Source organism: Rhinolophus ferrumequinum, chromosome 14 (genome assembly GCF_004115265.2).
Source record: "Rhinolophus ferrumequinum isolate MPI-CBG mRhiFer1 chromosome 14, mRhiFer1_v1.p, whole genome shotgun sequence".
Classification (NCBI taxonomy): Eukaryota; Metazoa; Chordata; class Mammalia; order Chiroptera; family Rhinolophidae; genus Rhinolophus; species Rhinolophus ferrumequinum.
This window is the reverse complement of record NC_046297.1, coordinates 20,571,434-20,592,533: the sequence shown is the minus strand read 5'-3', so window position 1 is coordinate 20,592,533 and position 21,100 is coordinate 20,571,434. Positions and strand designations below refer to the sequence as shown.

General features: G+C 42.0%; 1 protein-coding gene across 2 annotated transcripts in view; it reads left to right on the top strand.

The window, feature by feature from the left end:
* The first annotated feature begins 3,615 nt into the window (after positions 1–3,615).
* Positions 3,616–21,100, top strand: part of FAM110B (family with sequence similarity 110 member B) — a 137,215-nt gene continuing 119,730 nt past the window's right edge. For both annotated transcript variants that reach the window (XM_033126852.1, XM_033126851.1), the window contains exon 1: positions 3,616–3,943. The gene's annotated coding sequence lies outside the window, so the exon portion shown is untranslated. The remainder of the gene's footprint in view (positions 3,944–21,100) is intronic.

The following is a 21,100-nucleotide window of genomic DNA, read 5'->3' as shown; positions in this document are numbered from 1 at the left end:
AAACTAAAGTCTTCACTCCATTTACTTTTAATTCATTTAAATTTAAATAGCCACATGTGGCTAGGGACTAGATGATTCCTATGACTCATAGGCAAATTTGGTTTAGAGTTAAAAAATATACAGCCTTTGGGACCACATGGACCAGCCTTTACATCCTCTAATTACTAAATCTATGATCTTGAATGTGTCACTCACCTTCCCTGGGCCTGAGCTTCTTGTTCATAAAAATGGAGGTCATAATATTTATGATTAGGGTCATTGTGATGACTAAATAAAGGCATGTAAATTGCCTAGCACAGACCAGTAAATGATAGCTATTACTTAATATTAGATGATATAGGTCAATATTCATGAACATAATTCAGTTGTTTTGATTCCTCTGATCTTAAGTATGAACATGTAATAAACTGCGAAATGTGCAATAAGAGATAATCCCCGGGGCTGCAGCCTCGATGGAGTAGCCTCTGGTTGGCTTCCCCACACTATCTGACAATGTTTTTCTAGTTAGTGATTCTCTTATCTCGGCCTTTTTCAGTGTGATAGCTTCTGGCAAATCCTCCTCACCCTCCTCCTAAGGAGCATTCCTCAAGGCTTTTTCTAGAACCTCAGAAGAGAAGGCTGTTCAGGGAAAAAGACACGGGGAGCTGGTTTAATCAATAACTTTAATATACATACAAGTCTAAGTCAATGGAGTCTGACTGGAGGGTTTCTCAAGTCTTTTTCTACAGAATTCAGAGCATAGACTCCTAGACCTTATTTATCTTAACCCTGGCTGATCATCACAACCTCCGGGGGAAACTTGTGAAAAAAACTCATCTATCTCTTCTCCCCAGATCCTGGAGACCTGGCTTTGGAGGAACACTCCAGGTGATGCTGTTTCGTGGCTTGAAAACCACTGGTATATGCCAAGTTTTCAGGGTGAGTCCCCGATGCGCGAGGTTAGTTGTCTGTGCCCAGGTTAACTGAGAGACTGCTGTACCACTCTTGGGTAGGGAACTGGCATAGACATCACACGGATCCAGCACACGGAGATGGGGGAACTCGGGATAGTGGACTAAAATTTTCCTTAGGGAATCCTAGCCAGACATTTGAACAGGTGTCACTCAGAGAGGGGCTTGGATTCCAGAACTAATTTTCTTTTTACCTATTCCCCTAAGCTATCCTATCATGTTCCTGGAGATGGGTCACCTCCTTGTACTATTCTTTCGTGGGGTTCAAATCTGTGTATGATATATTTTTCAGTTTGTAGACTTTTTATGCATGAAATTTCACTACTTGTTGACACAAGTACATACCCATCTGAAGAAAAACCAATGAAAACTCTGAACTGGTATCATGTTCTCCCATAAAAAACTGCTCCTGCAATCAGAAGCTCAAGGCAATACCTTCATGTCTCTGAGGCCTACTCCCACTGGTGCCAGCACTCCTACCGTTCACAGTGACCTGTGAGTGTGGTTAAGTAATGAACTGAGTAGTGTATGGATACTTGTTAGGGAACTAGTCAAATATTGTCACATACTTTTAGAGACAAAACTCTCTGTGAAGCAAAAGAATTCCAAGTGGGCCAATGGCCCACTTCTCTCAATCCAGTAAAATTCCAGCACAGCAAACCAATTTCAACAGTTCCTGAAAGTCTGTAGCTGGCCATACAATATTCAGTCCAGGGAAAAGGAAATGTCCTATATCAGCAAATATTGGGGATTATGAAGGCACGTTTGATTGGAGTAATTGATACAAGAAAAAATTTACTGGGATGTTCTGGTTTAGACATTTTATTGTTTTCTCTTTGGTTCTCTAACCATATCTCTTATTAATATTTTAGTTTTGGCAAAGGCAGTGTGAAAATATTAAATCTGCCCTGGGAAATAGTAATATCCTAAATGAGAACCTTAGTCCTATTAAAAGTTAAGGCTTTCTGATAAGTGACCTTGGCACATACTTTATCATGGTGAACTAATTTAAATGATAGAGAAGCTAGATGTCATTTCTGATTTTCGGAGCACGGATCATATGGGATCTTTTACGGTTTTATAAGTGAGTATGTTGTAAAGAAACCTAATTCAAGATAGCACAAGCTAGAAAGACAATTTATTGGTGCATTTCCTTCCAAGTCCAGGGGCTTTGACTGGTTTCAGGGATGGCTGCCTGGAGGGGCTCTTTAATGTCATCAGGGCTGTTTCTGTCTCTATTGCTCAGTTGGCTTTCTTCTCTTGTAGGCTATCTCCAGCTGCTGCAGACTTACATGGTGTGATCTCAGAAGCTGCCATATCTGTTCAGAAAAAGGACCCCGGTTTTCCCTGCTTGGATCATGTTTACCCTCCCCCACTTTGTGCCCAGGGGTGTGCGCTTTAATCTGCAGGTGTGGGTCACAGGCCCCTGCAATGACAGGGCGTCGGGGGTTTGGTGGGAGAGGTGGAGGGGGGGTGTCACACCCAAAAGAAGGGAACAATTCCCAAAAGGAAGAGTTTGGGACAATGAAGTTAAAAAAAAATAGCCTGCTTTGGAGTAAAAGTTGGATCCATTTGCAATGCAAATGATAAAAAATAACTTCATTCTACTGTTACATGACTTTTGGAGTTAATGGAGACCACAACATAATCTGTGATCACATGGAATGCGTTAGTATGCCAGAATAAAGTTCCATTTAAAACCCAGTATCATGTCACTGCCTTAAAATGGTTCTCTTGTATATAGCCAAAAATTTATTATGGAAGTCTGAGTTTTACTTCCTTGATAATTTCTGAACTAGCATGAAACAACGGTTACATAATTCAAACATAGATGATCTTTCTGAGAAAATGGGATGAATGCAATTGTAATTCAAATGTACTAAAGGTACAAAATAAATCTTTGCTAAATATTTTAGAGAAGTAATTATGTTGTGAATTCGTATCTCATTCAAATTTAATTTTGATAAGTATGGATTTCATCTTCTAGATTTCCCAATAACAAAAACTAAGCTAGAATGTTTTTAATCTTCCTAAAACAATAAAACCTTCAAGAAACCAACGAAGTTATTGAGCAAATCTAAAGATAAAGCAATACCAAAGCATACGTTATGCAGTGAATAATGATGCATCCCGAAACGTCACTTAATTTTAAAACATCAGCTGGCCCATTCTCTAGTGCTTGAGATTTTTTTCAATATTCTTTACTGTTTCTCCAAACATTGTTTGGAGTCTTAAAAATGCCTTCAGAAATGCAGTCTACAAATACTATGAGGGCCCATCTGAATATATGAAAGTCAGCAGAAAATGTTTTCAGGCACCAAGATCATCCGAATGGGTTGACTACCAGGTGGGGGTTATCACATTCACAAACCAGGTTTTAGGTTTCAGTGCTGCTTGGTGTGATCTGGCAGTTGAGGTCCAACGGGTGGGGGTGTTGGAGGGATTTGGAGGTAGGGCGGGGTGGGCGTGGGGGGAGGGGCTTGGAGGTGGAAGTAGAGGGGAGCTACTGGGGGATGGGAGTTAGGGGAGGGGATGGAGATGGGAGAGGGGGCAGGGCTCAAAGTGGAGGCGCGGGAGGGGGTCGGCGGGGGCGGGATGGGGGCGGGGTGGGGCGCTCCAGAGGCGTGTACACTGCACAGGGACACGCGCTCTGAGCCACAGCAACTCGCTCCAAGTTCCCTCCCTCGCTCTCCGGCGAAGCCTGCCTGAGCCCTCCCACTCGGTGCAGACCGAACCATCGCGGCCGCGGCGAGCCGGGGCCCTCCACGGCCGCGCGTCCTGGGCCCTCTCGGCTAACCGCGCCGCTGTCTGCCCGTGGCCCCAAGGAGCCCGCAGCGAGGACTCAGCGGCCCCAGCGGCCCGCGCTCGGCCCCCCAGCGGAACCGGCGGCCCGGACCCCGTCCCTCGCGGGCCCCGACTCTTCCTCCCCGCCGTCCCCGGGAGCCTGGCGTCCGGCTCGGGCTACACCTCCCGGTCCTGGAAGCGCGGCCGAGGTAAGGCTGGGCTGGGGGGCCGGAACGCGCCCCGACTGCGGACAATGCCTAAGCCGCGCTGCCTGAGAGGAGCCGAGTCCACCCCTGCAGCCAGCCACCCGCCGGGCCTGGGTCTCCGTCCAACCCGGCCCCGGGGTCACGCTGGCCCAGACGGACCCGGGCGGGCTTCCTGGGCCGTGAGGGGAGGCGCGGCGCCGCTGCCCAGCCTGCGCCCACTGCGCGCTCGGCTGAGTGTCCGGGTTTGGGGCGGGGGGAGGCTGGGTAGGGTCGCGGGGAACCCGGCCGGAACGAGCTGGTCAGGACTAGCTGGCAGGGCTGCGGAGCGGGGGTGGGCTACGGGGACGAGAGCGATGGGCTCCAAAAACACCCGCTGGTTGCTGCCTGCAGGAGTGGGGTCGGCGAGGGACGGGGACTCCACTCCCCTCGGCCACGTCTCCTTGCCTGGTCTCTCGTCGCCGGTGCTTAATACTCCGGGCATATCAGTATCTCCTAATCGCTGGCTGGGTCTTCTTGCAATAAGGCAGATTCAGAGGCTCTGAAAGTTTGTTTTAGTTTACCCCCACCTCCTCCCCATGGTTTCAATCATCTCTACTTTCTTTGAAAGCATACAGATTTGAAATAGAATTAAATTATCCTTGGCTCGTTCATGCCCCCATCACCCAGCGGAGCTCGTAACTTGGCAGCAAAATGTGCACAGGCTGTGGGAAGCCCTGGTGCCTCCTGCCCAGGCTAGTGCCCTCAGATTGTTGTTAGAACAGGGCTGCACAGTGTGAATGGCAGTGACAGTTCTTTCTGCGGGCTTGTGCGGAGGGAAGCGGAGATAACTTTGCTGTATGCTTAAATTACTCTGGAAAGTGGAAAGAAAGCACCTGGTGCTCGGCTTTTTAACTCTTTCAAGTTGTCATTCAGACTTACTGAGCCACCAAAAGGAGCAGGCTTTCTTTCCTGCCTAAGATAAGGCAAACTCCGGGTTTTTCCTCACAGCCATGTCTTGTGCAAAATCTGGCACACATCTGTGACAACATTGGATGGCTGGCCATTATAAGCACTACAAACTGGTCTGTTTTTGAGAAGGGGAATATGATAGTAGACTAAGAATTTTTGCAATATAAATAGTATGACTTCCATTTTCTCTATTTCCCATGTTGGCATTGTACATATTTATTTAGCATCTCCCCCACCCGCAATTTACACTTAAGAGTCATTCCATGGAAAATATCTGTATTAACTTGTACTTATTTTGTGACATCATAACCCCTGATCCTCAGATAAGCTATTTACTAAGCATGGTTGTTTTAACATAAGGACTAGTTAATGGTAAGCCAGAATTCTCTGTCGGTAGGTAACATCCCATTGATTTACCCTATGGTATTTAACCTGTGGTGTTACTAGAGATCATATGACAGTAAAGTCACTAATGGAACAGAGGAGTGGTGATGCTTTGTCAACCTGATAATCTGTAAAGGGCTTAGAGCAGTGCCCAGAACACAATGCTAGGTAAGTGTAAGCTAGTTTTATTTTTATTTAAAAAATTTTTATCAACCCATGTTTTTTGTGTGTGTTTTTTTTCTGTTTGGAAAACGTTGTTTTTGTTTTTAAATCCCAGATCTTTTAAATCATGGTCTATTTTAAGCCCGTGGTTTAATTTTAGATCAGAACAGAGGTTAGATTGTTGTTTTGCTTATGACTGACAAGCTGTTCTGTGTATTCTTATGCGTGGTAAGAATTGATTTAGTAGATCTTAGGTAGCAGATCTGTTAAGGGCCAGAATACAGCCCTGGACCCAGTCTTGTCCAGGTACATTGGAAAATTAGGAGACCTAATTATCCTTAAGGGCCTAATTGTCTAAGGAGAAGCCTTGATCTTAGGGGAAACTTGGGCTCTGAACCCCATTCCTGAACCCCCTTGTTCTTTAGATGTAGAGTAATACATCCAATTTCTAGGTGAAGGAACCCTGTTGGCCCAGCAGTTGGATAACTCCCACTATGTTAAAAGGTAATAAAAAATAAATATATGTACTTCATATCCATCAACCAGAGCATGTAATTCTTATTCCTGCTTTAACATTTTTAGAGCAGGATTCATAGCCTAACTAGCCAAGATAAGGAAAATTAAAATTACTTACTTGCCATGAGTCAGTAACCAAAGGATTCTGTTTGCTACCTAGCTATTTTAAAAGATTGTTAGGGGGTTACATTCATTTTGAGGTTTTTTAAATCCTCCTTTTAACTTCGAAGTGACATATTTTTTATTCCTAAACAGTTTGGTTAGCTAAGCAAAGGCATGGCGGTGCCTCTTGGGCTATGCAGAAACAAAGCTGCTGTGTGCACAGGGTGGCAGTAGGTGGTGCTGTGGATAATGTGGAGGAGGCACGTGTGTGCTCCCGAAGAATCGGAGGGATGCATTTAGCAATCCCAATCCTTTGCCTTCTCCCCAAAATACACTTTCACCCTACAGACAGCGTCTAACAATCTTTTTAGGAGTAAATGTTTTTAAAAAGTTTGTCCTTTGTATTTCAACTTCTAAGACTATTACTTGGCCAGATTTTTCTCTCTGAAAACCATAGTATTCCAGGTGTTAGGACAAACATTGCTTGTAAAGGTATTATTTGGCCAACTGTACCATTATTCTTATTTTCCCACAATAGAGTAAGAGTGCTCATTCTGAGCTTAGAGGATCCCCAACTATCCTGGACTTTTTGTCAGTACTTCTAAAAGAGAGAGAAACAAATGATAAGAAACCTACTTGCATCATGACTTTATTTACGAAAATAACTTTTTAGGGTGAATTCTCATTTATCCTAATTCTTGCCATTTTTCTGACTCACAGTATAATGCAATGAGAATTGATATTGGGATGAAGACTCTGAAGCTCTGCAAAGCCTTGACTCATCCAAGAAAAGTATATTCATTCTATTTAGTATAGCACAGGGTAGAAAGGGAATAAGTCCACTCAGAACACGGGTTTTCTGAATTGTAATCAGAGTTGTCTGGGCCAGCTCTGGGACTGGCCCAGGCCTAGGTAATTGACACTTTACGTCTCATAGGGTGGTTGCTGATACCTCCTTTTTGCAGGTGAGGTGAAGTGACTTGGGTGAATCATGTATGGGTAGCTAATTAGTAGCAAAGCTGCGATTTTAACCCAGGTGTATGTGTTCCTGGAGTCCATGGATTTTTCCACCATGCTATGTGGAATAACCTACACATTCTTCTGGGGTTGGATACCAACAAAGCTCTTCTTCATAACTCAATGACATGCTTCGAATGTCCTGGGTACCGTGTTTCCCCGAAAATAAGACTGAGTCTTTATATTAAGGTTTGCTCCAAAAGACGCGTTAGTTAGGGCTTCTGTTCTGGGGATGTCATCCTGAAAAATCATGCTAGGGCTTATTTTCCGGTTAGGTCTTATTTTTGGGGAAACACGGTAGCATTTGGTCATTAAAGAGTCGAAAACAGGAGAAATGAAGGTGTTTTTAATTTTCAGAGGAAACCTCCTAAGATTTCACAGTACCTTCTTAAAGATTATTGACTTTTAGATGGCAGGAGAAGGATGGCAGCTTTTACCTTCTTTGAACAATGGAAAGGCCAGTGCAAATGGCTTAGATAATGATGTAATGTTGGGTCTGGTTTGGGCCTTGTTGCTCAGGTGATGCCGTCAAAGTCCTAACTCCCCTCCACCTCCATGACTTTCTTTCCCTAGGGTTAAAGCAGATTTATTCATTTTGATCACTTAAATACATCAGATGGGATTATGATGATTAATGAAATGTTGGCTCCAATCCCCATTCTATGTATTCATTGTTTTTTGTGTTGTTTTTTTTTTTTCAATTTTACACGTTAGCCAGAGCCTAATTTGTTTTTCTAAATGGTGATTTTTTTTGTATTGAAAGCATTATAGAAATATAAAGAAGTAATATTTGCGAATTGTTCAGAAGAGAACATAAATTATGCCCAAAATGTTTATCAAAGAAACTGAATGTAGCATTGATTGTGAACTTTCAAAGGAGAAGTTATAGGATGATTTGTATGGAAGACTTTGGAGAGTAGGAGTAAAAAATTTAGTTTTTCATTGTTCCTAGATATCATCATCCAAACAATTAACGAAGATAATTAAGATATCAATAAGTAAGGCTTCATCACTGTTGCGGAATATATTTTCATCCTGTTTTGAAACCTGGGTTTGTTTCTGGATGATATGTTGTGGTACAAAATTAATAAAATTAAAGCATGCGTGCTCCTGTTTTGACACCTTAGGTTTCCTCTCTTACTTGTAAGAAGGGGCTGCGTGTGATTATTATATTTGTAACATTTTACAGTTTTGAGGCTCGTAGGAGAATCACATAAGAACCAGTATTCAAAGACTTGAGACTTGTTGTTTTGTTTTGTTTTTAGGAAACTTGAGTAGATGAAGCAAGTTACTTTTTTGGGTATGTTTGGTGATGAAAATAGTGAAGATGTAGATGATTCAACCACTTTAAACTGGAGCTGGTGCTGAAGCTGGGATTTTAAAATTGTAAACACTTTAGTGAGAGGTTCAAAAATGAATCAAGTAAAAGGAAGCAATATGTCATTTGGCAGACAAGTTTCTAGAAGAATTGTAAGAATTCTGTGGTGTGTTTTGTATGTCAGACTGAGATCAGTGAGTTTTGAAATTGTCCAGTTCCAGATAAAGCTTTTAAAAATACAGTTCAGAAGCATATGGGAAATTGTTGAGTAGTATGTTGTAATGCAAAGTATTTTTTCCTCATAGTCCCATTAGAAGTTTATTTTTTTGTCTTTTTTGGAGGAATTGCAGCAGATAGGCTTCAAAATGATCATTGTTGCCAGCAACTTTCTGTCATTTTGATTGGAACTTAATGGGGAAAAAAACAAGAAATTAGGTGAAAGAATATAGTAATTTCTTCTATTATTATTATGTTAAACAGATGTTTATAGAGGATTCATTATGTGTCAGGTACTGGAATAGTGGCCAGGAAAGACAAAGCCCTTGCCTCTTTGAGGCTTTATAGCATAAAGTAGGAGAAAAATATAATAAAATAAATAAATAAATGAAAAGCTAAGTTAAAGCAATAATAAGTTCAGTCAAGAATGAATGTGGCATTCTTAGGTGGGCTGGGTAGTTTGGGAGGGCCTTAGGAAGAATGTTTAAGCTGAGGCTTAAGTGAAAAAAAGAGGCAACCTCTGGAAGCTCTCTGGGCAAAGAAAATAGCTTGTGCAAAGGCCCTGAGGCCGGTGGAACCTGCCTTTGTGAGGAGCAGGAAATAGCAGCAGAGGAACCAAGTCAGCAGGGCCTTGTAGGCCATGGGGAGAATTTCTGTTTATTTTAAATGTAGTGTAAGCTTCTGGAGGATGTGACTCAAGGAGGCCAGTCTCTAATTTGCAGATTTGAAAGCTCACTCTGCCTGCCTTGTGGAGAATGGATTATTGGGGAAGACTGGAAGTGGGGAGCCAGTTAGAAAGCTGTTGTGTTGACCAGTGCCAGTTAGGCTGGAATAAAGCAGAGGAGATGGAGGGAACCCGATGTTTGCAGGATTCTGAATTTCTCCTAACCTCTTACACCACTGATCTTAAGATGCATCGTTATTGTATATACTACTCAGAAAGAAAACATACTGCCAGAAAAGCAGTGACACAGGCACATTGTAATGTGGATTCTGATTTCAGGTATTTAAACAGCAAAATAGATGTGTCTTAGAATTGGTGAAATACAGTATATTATGGAGATCAAACGGAGAGGGCTTGCCGATTTATATCTTATTTCTTTTAGTATCTGAACGATGTGAGCTGAATACTGTTACAGTAGTTCCTGCTACAATGGCCCCTCCTTATCCACTGGGGATATGTTCTAAGACCCCCAGTAGGTATCTGAAACTACGATAGTACTGTACCCTATATATACTATGTTTTTTCCCAACAGTACATATCTATGATAAAGTTTAATTGATCAATTAAGCAATTTCATAGATCAGAGATTTGTTCTTACCACACGTAGATCTTAGCAACCTCAGCATACGATTTTTTGTTTTTTTTTAAGTCGAGAACTTTCACCTTTTCACTTAAGGAAGAACTTTACTGCTTCTCTTTGGCATATTTGAATTACCAGCATCATTACTCTTGCCTTTTGGGGCCATTACTAAGTAAAACAAAGGTGACTTGAACACAGGCACTATGATAACAGGACAGTTGATCTGATAACCAAGACGGCTCCTAAGTGACTAACGGGCAGGGAGCATCTACAGTGTGGAGACATCGGACAAAGGGATGATTCACGTCCGGGGCGGGACAGAGCAGGACTGGGAGATTCCATCAGGCTAAGAGAACAGTGTGCAATTTAAAACTTATGAATTGTTTATTTCTGGAATTTTCCATGTAATATTTTGGGACAGTGATTGACTGTGGGTAACTGAAGCAGCAGAAAGCGAAACTGTGGATGAGGGGGTTACTGTATTTGGAAGGACTTGGGGGTCATGTGCAGTAGACCGCCTAGCTCAGGACTGACGCCACGTAAGCAGTCTTTCTGATACGTTAAAAACATGTAGAGAAGGCGTTTACAGATTCTTTGCCTCCAGCTGCGCTACAGACCGTTGGTTTGAGATCCGGGAAATTGGGATGGCTCAGATATGCCAGGTTCAAAGGAATTCACAGACACTGTGCACACATTCAGAATGGGCGGCAGATCCCTTGTGAGTTACAAGCTTTGTTTCCCTCTGTTAACACCACTGGGAGCAGGACAGGCTGAGGTCTTGGTCACAACCATGGGGATTCCAGGCCAAACAATGTGGTGGAGGTCAGCAAATAGGTAGTCAGTTGCTGAGAGACTGAGAGGGTTTTCTAGTTGAGTTGGGGTGCAAAGATAGGCTCATGTGAAGTTGAACAAGTTACTGAGGCTTCTGTAACCTGTTTCCTGATCTGCAAAAAGGGGATAACTGTGGTACCTACTTTATAGGATTGTTGTGAGGGTTAAGATGATGCTTGCAAAATACTGTTAAATGTTACTGTCTTATGGATGTTCTGCATCATTCCACCTGTGTTCTGTATTCTCATCATACTGGTCACATGATGAAAGTCACTTTTTCAGTGACTTAGCTTGACCAGTGAAGCTAAGGTAGCCCCTTCTCCAGGCACCGTCTTTCCCATTGTCCTATTTTATTCACAGCCCTCATTCTTAACTGAAATTGTATAATTTGTTTACATGTTGGAAGTACATTTCTCCAAGTTGAAAGGGACTCTGTCATGTAAACTGCTATGTCTGCAGTGCCTAGAACAGTGCCAGGCCACATTGCTCGGTCTTAATATTTGTTTACTGAATGGAGTGTGAGAGCGACACTGCTGATGATGAGGTGCTTGTCAGTGAGACTTTGAAGGCACAACAAAAAAGCCTGTTCTCAAGCAGGGTTCTCCACACTCTGTTTTTGGTGCTATGAGATGACTGGCTTTCTAGTTGAGGCATATGTACCTGAGGTCTAGAGGGCAGCTTCCTCTGAAAAGTCTTTGTTGGGGAAGTAGGGCCGAGAGGTGAGGGAGAGTTTGTATTTGGGTGTCTTGGGGTAGTAGGACATGCTTGTCATTTCGTCCTGGCATTTCCAAGAGTCATTTGCTTTTTCTTCAAGCTAGATGTCACCTGAGACCTACCCAATTCCTGAGGTGCCAGCTTACGGGCACCCAACTCCTCCTATAAAAGCCACAAGAGTCACCTTTGTGGGGAAATGCACTGGTTGTAAAAGTAACCGACACTTGTCACACTGCTCCGGTCACCCCGGAAGCCGGCACTGAAATTGGGGTCATAGCTGACAGCTTGGTAGACCTGATCGTGAGTACTCTGGACTGTGGGTTTTTCCTCCGGTTTTCAAGTTACATTATGGTACTTATGATGCCACATCTCTTATAATGACTTTGTTGGTGCATTGATTTTTGACGCTTTTTGTATTCTTCAAAAGGAAATCATATCCATTTTAGAAGTAAGAATATTTATAGATTTTTCTCCAGTCTTTTAATCTTTCACAGTGCTTGCTTATTGATTACAATCTTTGGGTGAAGGTTAGTGAATAAAATGTAAAGCCTTATTTTCAAATTCTGTGCACATACTTAATAATCATAGTTGTGTGTGCATATTTATTCACACACACATGCAAACCATTGGTCATCTTCCTTTCCCTGGCGACCATAGACCACTGTTTCCACTTGTGGGGTCCAAAAGAGAGAGTTGGAAACTGGGAACTCAGCGGTGTTGGGAAATACCAATGAGTCCTGACAGCACTTCTGTGTTTTAAATACACAATAAGAACAAGGTGAATTGGGAGGTTCATTATTCACTTGATTGTGAGCTGGGGATTTTAAAAATCCTCTTAACCTATCCGTGGCCTGTGCTCATTCAAATAATCATTAATTGGAATGTTGTGATTTTTAAGAATCAGATGTTTTTCTTCCCACTAAATTTTCTTCTTGTTTAGTGACCATGAGAGAAGAAGAGAAATCACTGTGTTGGTTTTTGAATGGCTAGTCCTGGGTGCTCTCCATAGCGTCTGTAGGCTTTGTTCTAACCTGCAACATGAATCAGGTGTGTGACCATCAACCTTTTTATAATATGGCCACCATCTTTGAGGGGATAGACTTGACTGTCCAGTAACTTCGTTCTTTAATTTAATGAATATTTTATTTTTTCCTAATTCTTGTTATTGGAGTTATATTTCCAGCTCTGATAGTGGGAGAATATTGCAGTCATATGAATGTATATTTTATGGGAAGTTGAAATACTCTTTTTAGGTAGTGCCAGAGATTTATGGTCTGCCTGTATTGTTTGGAAATTGGTTTTAGGTGAAATTTCCTTAGATGTGATGGATGTTCCACATATGTCATCTGTGTGTGTGTGTGTGTGTGTGTGTGTGTGTGTCCCAGTGTGAGCTTTGCAGTGGCCATGTTTTCCCACTCAGAAGCGGCTCTGCCCTCACTCCAGAGAAGCATGTTCCAGCTCCTGTGGCCTGATTTGCTTATCTGATTTCTCCTATAGATATTTTTCCTTTCAGAATTCGCTAGCACAGGATTAACTGCTTTAGTTGTTAATCTCCCATTGCTATTTCCATATGCCTCTTCCAGAGTAATTTCAGTGTGAAGCATTTGGCTGTTGAAAAGCTCTGTCTATTCTTTGGACCTTTCCCAAAAGACATTTAGGTGCTGTGAGTTCATGATAAACGGCAGAGCAAGGCCGTTTTAATTCAGCAGACCAAGACGTGATCAAATGTCTTTATACATTTTGTGTCTGAAATACTTAAATGTCTCTATCTTAATTTGGATTTTTTGTTTTACAAGGTGGTATTTATTATTCACATCTACCTTGTGCTAGTCAGAGTTCTCCAGAGAAACAGACCCAATAGGATCTCTCTGTCTCCCTCTTTCTCCCTTCCTCCCTCTCTTCCTTCCTCCCTCTCTCCCCTCTGTCTTTGTCTGTCTCTGTCTCTATCATCTATCACCTATTATCTCTCGTCTATCTCTATCATCTCTCTCTCTCCAGAGGAGAGTTATGATAAGGAATTGGCTCATGAGATTATGGAGGCTGAAAAGTCCCACAATCTTGTTGCCTGCTAGCTGGGAACCCAGGAGAACTGATGGTGTAAGTTCCATTCTGAGGGCAGGAGAAGACTGTTCAGGCAGAGTGCTTATTCTCCCTTCTTCCACCTTTTTGTTCTATTCATGCCCTCAACAAACTAGATGAGGCCCACCCCCAGTGGGGAGGGCAGTCTGCTTTACTCAGTCTACCAATTTAAGTTTAATCTCATCCAGAAACATCCTCACAGACACACCCAGAATAATGTTTAACCAAATGTCTGAGCACCCCTTTGGCCCAGGCAAGTTGATACATAAAATTAACCACCACACACTTGTAGTATAATCAACGTGTTTCAGGAATTAGGAAGCGGTTTTGGAAACCTTTTGAGAAAGTACTGTTTTCTAAGCCTGTTTAAATGATCTGATTCCCAGAATGTGACGACCAGGAACTCGTCTCTAAGTCCAATCCCTCCATGAAGGCTTTCTCAGAAGTACTAGCAACATTCATACCTTTACCTGCCTGACCAATACCCCCTTCATTGAGTCCACTGAGTGCTGCACTTGATGATGCATGCTCGGTTTTGTTGATGACTCTTTAGTGAGACAGAGTTCATCAGGCATGGAGGCAGTGTCTGTATCCCGCCACAGGAGTGCTCCTTTGCTAGGAAAACAGTGGTGGCGGTGTCTTCTCCCTACTCTCTCTGGTCTTCGCATAACACACGCGAAGAAGGCGTTCTTGGCGTGAAGATGAGCATGAGCTAAGTCTCCACTTAATGGTGTCTCTCAACACAATTTTACATTCAAGTTTAAAGTGAGAGCAGTTAGTTTTTATAACAATGTCTGACTTACAGTTTTCACTCTTATTTGTTCTTCAGATTTCAACCAGGTAGGGAAATTTCTTGAAACTTGTAAACGTACATTTTCTGGTTTCAGCAGAAGATAGTTATTAGATTTGATGGTAGATACCATTCCTTGCGTATCACAGTGAATATAGGAAATAATTGAGTGCTGTGTGATTTTTGAAAAACACTTAGATTAGTCACACCTCTGATTTTTCCTCCATGAGCACATGCGATCAATCATAATACTAATGATAATATTATTGAGTCATACTCTTATATGGCGTTTACTACACACGTGTTCCTGCAACTGTTCTCAGCACTTTACCGATATTTTTTGTATTAGTGTGATGGTGTCCGCATTTTCTAGTTGAAATAGTTGATGTATTTCTGCGTATCACGATTTTATCTTTGTTTTCTGAGACATTTGGCTTCAGCTGCATGTAACTGAAATTATTAATTTCTCCAAGAATTCACTTTTAGATTTACTTATTTAGAATGCTCTGGTCTTTCTTAAGGCTCCTCTTTTGTTCCTGTTTGGGTCAAGAGTTGGTTTGAGACTATAAGAATCTTGGGACAAGTCCCAGGGGACCATGACAGTGGTAGGTGGCCTGTGACCAGACGAATAGGCTGACTTGTGGGTCTTGATTAAACTCAAGGGGAGAGTTTTATCTAGAAACCTGACTTAAGATGAAACTGGCTAGGGAAGCGTGAGTAGAACTAAAATTTCTTGCTTAACATGTTACACCATTAGGACGTGGATGCCATGCTTAATTGAACTGTTTTCCAAAACCAGTGCTTAGAATTCGGTCAGCTAATTCAGTGACTGATTGTGTCACTGGCAACACTTCCATTTCTCAGTCAATAAGGAAGGACTCAAGTGCCTGCTGTGTGCCAGGCACTGTGCAGCTCCCTGGTTGGGTGGAAGTCGAGTCTTCTCTGTCTCGAAGCTCTGTGGCTCTCAGACTCTAGACCACCTCTGCTAGAACTTAATCTATCCTCAGCCATCTCTTAGTTAGAAATTTACTTCTCTAGCTCTAAACCCAACTGACTGCCTGGTGTGTCAGTGGTGCTTCTGACCTTATCCATCCTCTAAAATGTCCTGTTGCTGTGTTGAAATTGTCAGTGTGCTTCGGAATGAGGTCACGTGTATCACATGTAGCCTGCTTGACTTGGGGGACACAGCATCAGTGGATCAAAGACTCATCTTTTTCTTGTAGGACAAAAATATGCCTTTGTCACTTTTTCAATTTACTGTCATTTTTTGGTCCCTCTGCCCCCCCCCCCTTTGAACAAAAAGTAATATGAAAAGAATGTTATGTCAGAAGGTATTTTTTTCTGGCATTTTCATATGTAAAGTGGCAAAACTATAAGAAACTTCCCTTACCAAAAGACAGACGGTAAATTTCTCAAATCTAAAATAGCAAACATAGTAACAACTTTTATCTGTGCTCATATATTTTTAATAGATTAGTTGATGCTTGTCATCTGATGAAGTGACAGTGTAGGAATTATGAAAAGGGGTGGATTCTTGTCCCTGCATCTTAGCTGAGCAAACACCAGGAATGTGCCCCATAAGCTGGAGAGGCCTCCTGATGACAGCAGAAGACAGCCCGTATTCATCAGCCTGTGCTCCTGCCAGCGGATGTTTAGTAGCTCACTGTCACCACGATACTGAAATTGGGACCCAGTCCCCTGTGACATCCCCACATCCTGGGTTTTCCTTTCTATCTGTCTGATTCAGAAATGATTCTCCTGTCTTGGAAATGTCTCCTGCCTGGCCCCTGTCTGCATTCCTGGTGCACCTTCTACCTTAGCTCAGGACTTCCTCCTTTTCCTTTCTGTCTAACCTCTCGGCCTCTCAGTCCTCTTGTCTTTCCTGCCTCTCCTGTACTGCCTCCAGAATTGGCTGACATATCAGCCTGTCACATGGCTCTGTTGCCCCAAACCCTGACCCTGTGTCCAGAACAAAGTCTTGTTATCGTACCACTCCAAGTCTTCCCTGACTCAGCCTCCGTGTGCCTCCAGCCCCTTCCCTGGGGGGCTCCCAGCCTTTGCGCCTGTTTCCTCTGCCTGAAGTGCTCAGTCACCTCTTTGCTTCATGCAATTTTGGTTTTTTTAAAAGGCTTGTATCATGTCTCCTCTCTACTTATTTTCCTTGACCTTCTATTGTCTGAATAAAAAGAATAGAAGAAACAATCACATCTTTTATGATGCTGAAGTAACTTGAATGCAAAGTCATCAAAATGTATCTCTGCCTTATCATTACTGTAAGGCACAGTGGAGGGGTGTAAATCATATTCAGATTAGCCACTTATGAATACCTCTTTCAGTCTGAAACCACTCTGCTACTCTGAGCGTAGTTTACATCTTGAGATTGAGGCGAATGATCTCTTAGGTGCTGAAGGAATTTGCAGATGGGGTCAGGGTACCACTACTGATAATATTAGGCTGGTGCAAAGGTAATTGTGGCTTTTGCAGTTATTTTTAACCTTTTAAACCACAATTACTTTTGCACCAACCTAATATAATGAAAGACTGTGTCAAAGACAAGTGGTGCCAGAATGAAGATAAATACCCTAATTTTTTAGAAAGCACCAAGAGATCCTAGACCTGCATTATCCAATATGGTGGCTACTTGCTACATGTGGCTACTGAGCACTGTATATGTGGCCAACCCAAATTGAGGTGTCCTGTAAGTGTAAAATATATACCAGATTTCAAAGATGTACTTTGAAATAAGGGATGTAAAAACAACAATAATTTTTATATTACATGTTGAAACTATAATATTTTGGATTTATTGGGTTAAGTAAGATACATTATCAAAATTAATTTCACCAGTTTCTTTATAATTTTTAATATAGCTACAAGAAGATTTAAAGTAACATGTATGGTTCACATTTGTGACTTGCATTATATTTCCATGGGAAGATATTGTTCTAGACTCTACGATTCATTGATGTTCCTCCATATTCTTGGCAGCACTCTAAAACATAGTGGTAAGCAGATGGCTTTGTACTTGCAGAAAAGGAAGTAGTAATAACTAAAAGTGAGAATAGTTTCACTAAGAACAAATCATGCCTAGCTAACCTCATTTTGTTTTTTTCGTACAGTTACTAGGATAGAAGATAAGAATAATTCTGTAGATTTATATTTGAATTTCTGTAATACATTTGGAACGCCTCATCTGATAAGCTCAAGGACAATTTAGAGGACAAAGAGTTGTGGTTGATAGTGTGGCTTTGTCTGTAGCTGGTTGAACACAGTTCTCAGAATATCTTGTATTGATTTTTGGGTCAAGAACATGCTGGGGGATGCTCTCGGGCTTCCCGTAGAGCTTGTTTCATTTCAGTGAGGTGAGGGAACATAAACTAAGTCATTTGTGAAAAGGTCAAGTTTGAGAAGGTTTTAGTATTCTGAAAGAAGGTTATGCCCCACCAGCCACATTCTGCTGAATGATTTGGAGGCATTCATTGAACGCATTTTTTGAGCACATATGTATGTAGGCACTATACTAGTTGCTAACTATAAAGGTTAATAGTGTTATATTTTCCCTAACCTGAAACTTTCTTCCAGGGAGACAGAAAACCACTTGCATAAAATCTCAGTCTGTGTGGTAGCACACTGACAGAAGCATGTGTGAGTAGGGTGCTGAGCACCGCGGAGAATGTCACCCCACCTCTGCGGGTTTGTTGAGAAGATTTGTCTTGGTCCTGATTTCTAACTCTTGCCACAAAGAATGACTTAGTATTAATTGGTCTAAAACTTAAATCATTACCTTTCATGGCTCATGGCCAACAACTTAATATATAGCAAATTAATTTGTGAGTTTTTAAAAATCCTAATTGGTTTTATTTTTCCAGTTTTATTGAAGTATAATTAACAAATAAAAATTATACATATTTAAGATGTACGACGTGATATTTTGGTGTATATATGCAATTGTGAAATGATGACCATAATTAAGCTAAGGAACACATCTGTCACCTTACATAGTTACCTTATTTGTTTATTTATTTATGGTGAGAACACTTCAGATCTACTTTCGTAACAAATTTCGAGTAGACCATACAGTATTACTAACTGTAGTCTCTGTGCTGTACATTAGGTCTCCAGAACTTATTCATCTTAGGACTGAAAGTTTGTACCCTTTGACCAACACCTCCCCATTTCCCCCACCTCCTAGGGCCTGGCAACCACCACTCTACTCTCTGCTTCTGTAAGCTTGACTTTTTTTAGCTTCCACATATAAGTATATGAGATCTTTCTGCAGCTATAATAGGAAGCTTGGTAATAATTGCTTTGAAAACTTTCCAGGACGAAATCATCTTGACAGTGTGCTTTTGGAGTTTTACTGGACCCATGTAGTAGAGTGGCCTTCAAAAAATTATTTCTCAAAGACCACTTTGGCTTTGCCTACTAGCTACCTGTTGGGCAGCATCCATATAGAAGCAAATAATTCTGTATTCTGATCAGGCTTTTTGAACTTTAGTGGAAGATTATAAACTGAGCTTGTTTGTTGTGGAAGATTCTTTCAAGAGTTTACGTAGCCCATCCACTGCTTTGGTTCCCTCAACTTTCATCTTCCTAGTATGTAGTGAGTGGCTCTAGGAAACATTTAGGTGGGAAGGAGTTACCTTAGGTCCTCCTAGGATCGCCCTCATGGCGAAGCAGCCCTCTCGTCCATCATTTGCTTCAGTTTGGTTGGGGATATTCCACACATAACCGCATGACATCTCTTGTTGTGAATATCTCTTGCATTATTTCCTGGGGTGATCTACACTTTACACACTTTTAAAAATTGGCCAGAAACGTGAAAGGCAAATAATTTGATTAAAAATAGAAACTGTAGGCAAAAATGAAGCTCAGCTATAGCAACTGAGTAGGAAATTATGGTTAGTTTCTTCTCTATCTTGACCTTTGTTTTTATGCTTAAATTTTCTCTACCTTCTGAAATTTTTGTTTTCTCTTTTACTCTGACTTATTTTTTCCTTGAAGTTATCTCACATCTTTTCAAGAAAGAAGGCAGCGTGTAAAGTAAAACTAGAGGCTTTCTTAGTGTCATTTTTGGTCTATAGTTTGGTTATGTAAACTTTTTACTTTGGGAAGGTAGGAGTTATATATTTGACCTTGTTGAAACTTTTATATTAAATGTTAAATCTTAAATCAGTGGTGAGTAACTTTTTAATTCTATTTGTTTTTTTTTTTGTAGATGACTGAGAAAAATATTTAAAAGTCATTTTTTTTTCATTCAAAATTACAAGTTTGATGAGTCCTACGGAAAGAAAAAAATAAATAAACTTAATTATTTCCTGAGTAGAAAAATCTCAAGGAGGGATTTGGTGATATTTCTGGGTCATGAACAGGGCGCTCTCTGGGTGATCGCAGTGCGTTTGAGGCAGGCAGACCTTGGGGTTTCTGTGTCTGTGTGTGCGAATGCTGGAGGTCACCTGGGATTATCCCATGTCTTTCTCAGAACAACTCTGCAGGGTTGCTATTACAGTGGTCCTGCTTTACTAATGGGGACATTGGTACCAAGAGGTGAGATGGAATCTTAAGTCGTTGGGAACTGGAAGAGCACACACTTGTTGAACTTGGGCTGTGGTCTTGGCTGTGGGCAGAGGGGATCCCACTGCCCTCTCCAGGCTGGTCTTCCCTGTGCTGGGGTCCTGAGTCTCAGGCAGAGTGGAGAGAGCGTTCCCACATTTGCCTTCCCTGGCTGGTGCCCCCAAGCCTGGGCTGCTCTAGGGCCCTGAGTTTCACTCTCCTCAGACCTGGGAGGGGTTGTTGATGATCCTTGGGTGGGCTTTCCTAACTCCCTCTCCTGAAGATTATGTTTGGAATCAGATAGTGTGTCCTTTCTGGAACTGAATCTGGCTGGGCTTTACCTATCAACAAAGATTTCTCTTGATACTGCAAACGAAGGTTAATACCTGATGTCACAGAACATTTACCTGAATGTGTCAAAGACGGACTATAACAGCAAGAAATGCCAAGGCCAGCGTGAGTATAAAGGGTGAGGGTTTGAGATGTGTTCAGTGGCTGTTTTCAGATCCACACTAGAAGTTCATGGGGGTGGTAAGAGGGGTGGTCCTTTCCAAGGCAGCTGTCCCAGCTTGGCACACCCCTGGGCTCAGGAAATAGTAGTTGACCACATTGGAAAGGTCAACTACTTGGGATCCTGTGCAGATTACAGAACCAAGACCCATGAGGGAAAGCAGGTTTCAACTTAATGAAGGTCAGAGGTGACCCAGACCAGTACGGGCTCCCATGTAAAATGGACTCTTATTATTGCAATAGGGAGGAGGTCCAGAACGGGCTAGATAGTTGCCCGTTCTGTGTGCGGAGGCCAACCCATAACCTACAATAGCTATTGCTGTTTCTAGCACCATCTTTCTCATTTTGGGTTTATGCCTTAGAAGCTCTGATTTTGCTCCACAGTAGACTTCACAGAGTCCTTTCAGGGCAGTCTCTCAGGAACACAGAGTTGGAAAACAAGGTCACCTCTCTTTAACACCGAACTAAACTGATAAATGCTTGTGAGCACAGTTGGGAAGGAGTGAGGTAACTTGCCTTCAATTTTAAAACGTTTTGTTTCTGTGCTGAGAATGTGATGGGAACTTGTGCCCCCTGGGAATGGTGGTTTTCTGTACATTAAGATCGTGGCATCTGCATGTGCAGTTAGACTTTTGCCTTCCATTCTCTCTGTCTTGGCAAAGGCCCAAGCAAAATGGCAACTATCAGGGCTAACCTGGTGGAACAGTCATCAGCTC